Raw genomic sequence first — 5,466 nt, forward strand, 5'->3', positions numbered from 1 at the left:
CTCCTTACAATGATTTTGTATAAAATCAGTTTGCAACATCCATAAACAACCATTTTCCTATTATTTATAATAGTCAAATATACTTTACAATATTAACTTGTAAGATTTAAAAAAAGAAAAGAAATGAGTGGTGTGCCTATAAAAAAAACAATGTCATCACCATTATGATACTCTTCCGAAAAAAGTTATGAATTTTGCTTCATGAATATATATTGATATCATCAAGGAAACAAAAACTCACTATGACACCATTGTATTTTAGGGATAAAAAAAACTAATTTTCTGTATTAGCTTGGCCCGAAACCCTAGTTGATGCAAGTTTGTGATAAATAATAAGCATAATGAATTTCACTATCAGTTAACATGTGACAAAAAAATGTACATAATTATTAGATATGAAAGAAAGAGTACTGGTATGCACCATCATCAATCTACTATTCTCATTAACAACTAAATAATATCATTTTAACAAAAGTTATCAATTCATATAAAAAAGTTTATTATATAGAATTGATAGTAAAAAATAATCATATGATCGCGATGAACCATTTTCGTATTGCTCAGAGTAAAGACGAATCATGAAATATTCTGAATCGATCATTAATAAACTAAAAACATGCAACACAAATTTACACACACTAAAATGAGTTTCAAAAGTTCTACACACGTTCTTTTATTTCTAATTTTTTATTTTATTTACTACTATAAAATTATAGATAAATCATTAATATGAAAATTTTAAAATACTTATTAATTGTTTTAATTATATAGTTATGACTATCATAATGATGCCACTTGACAAAAAAATGACAATTAGGTGTCATGTCGTATAACAATGATTTTTTGTTTATTGTAATTAAGACGATAGACTTTGAACATGAACCATTTAATGGAGTACACACTAAACAGCAACTAAAAGGAAGGCGGAACTCACGTAACAACTGAATTTTGTTTTGCATTTTCTTACCCAAACATTTCATCTAACGTATGAGTTGATTTAAAATAAATTGTGCTGGTAAACTTTCTAAGTATTATGAATACAAAGTTTTGTTTAAAACATTTATTGATATTCTAGTCTTAGTTGTATTAAAAAACTAACGACCGATTTGCCGGTTAGCGAACTTACTGGGTTTGATAACAAGGGAAGCGAACTCGATCCAGATAGAATTTTGTTTTTATATTTCTTACTCGGTACCGATGTTCGTCAATTTTCTTAAAATTCTAAAAACACCGTTCCGTTTAAAAATATGTCGATGTCCAGATCTAACTTATATTAACGAGTTGTATAATAAAAAAAAAGATATCATAATGTTGACGGAAAAGTTAAAACAAAACCGTGCATTTTGATTTTCTTAAAAATAGCAAGTACAAGTTATTAAAGAAAAACAAATTACATGTTACATGAACATAGATAAACTTAGGCTCCCTATGGTGAATCTGATTATGTTGATCTCGGAACACCACTCATAGCAGAAATCGGCTACATAACTGGTGTCGTTAAATCTATTATAACCTGTTAGAACAGTTCGATCGACAAATATTATTAGTCTATAAGGTGTACAGAATAAATATAAAATAATTGAAACATATGGCATATTGGCATGTATCTTAACCGGCCTTAAGAAAACAGCTTTAATTAATTTGTCACAATCATCTAACCATTGGTATTTTCACCAAGTTATACAACGTTTACTCCCCTTAAAACGTTCACTAATTAATTCAACTCTACCATTCGTCCCCATTTGTGTACTCGACAGCAGAATCTAAGTTGTATATATCGCCCACCAAAACCACCTTAAAAACATCCTCTTTTGATCCTACCATATTCACAACCCAACATGTCTTGTTTCCGACCACAACAATGGTTCCCACTCCTAATAATATTACACATAATATTACTAACAACTTCACCGGTTTCATCCGACCAACAAGACCCCCAAAGGCTATTAAAGTTCAAAGACTCACTCACAAACATTGCGGCTCTAAGCGATTGGGACCCTAACGTTGCACTATGTGCGGGTGGATCACCGAAATGGAACGGAATGATATGTAACTCAGACGGGAGTGTGTTCGGGTTACGCCTAGAGAACATGGGTTTAAGTGGGAATATAGACATGGACACATTGGCTGAGGTGACTAGTATCGGATCGTTGAGTTTTATGAATAATAGTTTCGAGGGTTCGATGCCTAACTTTCAGAAAATCGGGTCGTTGCGTGCGATTTTCCTATCGAATAACAAGTTTTCTGGGGAGATAGGTGGTGACTCGTTTAATGGGATGAGTTCACTAAGGAAAGTTGAACTAGCGAATAATAATTTCGATGGTAAAATTCCTATATCTCTTACGCGGTTACCGATTCTTGTAGATTTGCAGCTTCATGACAATCAGTTTGAAGGAGAAATACCGGATTTTGAACAGAAAGATTTGACAGTGAACTTTGCAAACAATAGACTTAATGGGTCGATACCTATAGGGCTTAGAAGCCAGGATCCAAACTCATTTGCAGGTATAATCCTAAACATGCATGCATGTTGCATATATATAATTATCGAAAACATTCTATAAATAGGAAATACTAAAGAGGTGTAATGGTTTATAGGGGGAGAAAATATTTTTGGGTTTTTAGGTGTTTCGTCCTTTGAAATGGCGGAACCGACCATGATTGCGGAACCGACCAGAAACTGTCTTGTGACCTGGCTCTTATTTTTGTGTTCCGTCATTTCAAATGGCCGAAGTAAAATATAAACCACATGTTCCGCCATTTGAAATGGCGGAACACAATTTTTACCCCTTATAAGCTGCCCCTATTCATTTTTCTCGATTCCGCCATTTGAAATGGCGTAAGTGAACAATATAATCCTGACACATCTGACGAGGGTTGTTGACAAAAACTATTCAATGGCGGATGTGAACGTACAGTACCGACAACTTATGACATGACCTTTCTTGCACCTTTTTGACCACACTATTCACTTCCACCATTTCAATTGCGAAAGTGAGCAGAGACTTTATGACACATTTTTATGCATGCCTTCTTGACCACATATTTAAACGACACATTTTTATGCATGCTTTCTTGACCACATATTTAAACTAACACACTATTTAATATATACTATTCACTCATGTCATTTCAAATGGCGTAAGTGAAGTGTAAAATTTATAAATAAAAATATATTATTACTTTATAAATAAAAATATCATACGTAATTAAGACTCAAAAACGTATATTTTAAAAAGGCGTTTTAATTTGTTTAGTAACCATACCTATAATATTTTTTGAAAATGACAAATAGGACAAATCGGCGTTTTAGTGTGTCTTCAGGCGAGTATTTACGACCATACCTATAATTTATTTAGTAGCCATACCTATAATTTAAATACTTTATAATAAAAATATCATAGGTATAGTTATATGGTTATATGGTATTTAAACAAATTTAAATTACGTATGGTCGTAAACAAATTATAGGTATGGTTATATGGTATTTAAATTACCTATGATATTTTTTTTATAAAGTATTTAAATTATAGGTATGACTACTAAACAAATTATAGGTATGGTTGTAAACATTCGCCGACACACTAAAACACCGATTTGTCATATTTGTCATTTTCAAAAAAATATTATAGGTATGGTTACTAAACAAATTAAAACGCCTATTTAAAATATACTTTTTTGAGTCTTAATTACGTATGATATTTTTATTTATAAAGTAATAATATATTTTTATTTATAAATTTTACACTTCACTTACGCCATTTGAAATGACATGAGTGAATAGTATATATTAAATAGTGTGTTAGTTTAAATATATGGTCAAGCAAGCATGCATAAAAAGGTGTCATAAAGTCACTGTTCACTTCCGTCATTTGAAATGACGGAAGTGAATAGTGTGGTCAAAAAGGTGCCAGAAAGGTCATGTCACGTCATAAGTTGTCGGTATTGTTCCCATCCGCCATTTCAAATGGCGGAAGTGAATAGTTTTTGGTCAACAGCCTCGTCAGATGTGCTAGGATTATACTGTTCACTTACGCCATTTCAAATGGCGGAAGTGAGAAAAATGAATAGGGGTAGCCTATAAAGGGTAAAAATTGTGTTCCGTCATTTCAAATGGCGGAACATGTGGTTTATATTTCACTTCCGCCATTTGAAATGGCGGAACACAAAAATAAGAGCCAGGTCACCAGGCAGTTTATGACAGGTTCTCCAATCATGGTCGGTTCCGCCATTTTAAATGGCGCAACACCTAGAAACCCAAAAAAAATTTATCTCTCCTATAAACCATTACACCCTTTTTGTATTTCCTATTTATAAAATTTTTTCATAATTATCAGCTTTATCATTAATTTAATTAAGAACTCAAGTATTACATGGTTGTTTATTAATAAACTATAGAATCCATTTATAAATTAACAATGAAAATTGTCATTTGGGCCATGCAGGAAACAACTTATGTGGTGAACCTCTAAAGCCATGCAAGAAGAAACTAAATAGAAAAATTATATATCCTTTGTACGTGGCCTTGGATATTTCTCTTTGTTTATATGCTTTAGAAACTCAAAAAGTTTTTATTGTGATGATGAATAAAGTTTAGACCAATGAATTAAACCTATTAGATGGTTGGAGCTTGAGAAGAAATGCTTAAAGATGGCCATGAAGATAACTTTGTCTCGAATACTTATTTATGAAGAATTATTAACAATAAACTTTTATTTTCTTTAAGTGCAACTAAACTGAAAGGTTATATCTGTTAGAACGTAAATAAATCTCGGAGATGAGGGTCACTAATAAGTGTTGGGCTTTTGGTAACAAGTGTGTTCGTCGATGATCTGTAGGTAATGGTGAATGCTGTTAGTGATAGTCCCTCAGAAACATGATGTGGGTAACGGATTCTTCAACATACCACAGACAATGATTACTTCGGATCACAGGCGTGTCACCGGCAAACACCACTACATCATAACATAGTTGTGTTTCATCGATATTTCACCAACATGTGAAAATTTGTACTCCCTCCGTCCCTCTTTAAGTGTCATGGTTTGAAAAATACAAAGTTCAAGGTAGACTGAATGATTATTTTTTTTTGTTTACCAAATGACAATAATGTCAGTGGAAATTGGGTTTGTCACACCCCGACCAAAGGCGACGGAACATGCCGGGATGCGACGGATTGCCCATAAGCGCATGACACTATTTAAAGCGACAATATTTAACAAACTCATTTCATTTCACAACATCAAATGTCACATAAACATTCTTGTTCACACAATAATTATGCAAAAGATAGCAAATAATATATTGTTCATTTTGCTAATATTCTAAAGGTATTTGTGACATTTTCTTCGAGCTCTCAATATCAACCTAGATGCAAACCTGTAACATTTCATAAAATAAATTTTATCAACACAAAGTTTGGTGAGCAATTCATAAGTTTGAGCGTATAAGTATATAGTAAGAAAAACC

The 5,466-nt window shown here is 32.4% G+C and overlaps 1 pseudogene; it reads left to right on the top strand.

Moving 5' to 3' along the window:
• The first annotated feature begins 1,838 nt into the window (after positions 1 to 1,838).
• Positions 1,839 to 2,588, top strand: LOC143571343 (pollen receptor-like kinase 4 pseudogene; annotated as a pseudogene).
• Positions 2,589 to 5,466: the final 2,878 nt, after the last annotated feature.

This window comes from Bidens hawaiensis, unplaced genomic scaffold (genome assembly GCF_021521415.1).
Source record: "Bidens hawaiensis isolate Kalapana, Puna unplaced genomic scaffold, B.hawaiensis_p1.1 tig00025353_1, whole genome shotgun sequence".
NCBI lineage: Eukaryota > Viridiplantae > Streptophyta > Magnoliopsida > Asterales > Asteraceae > Bidens > Bidens hawaiensis.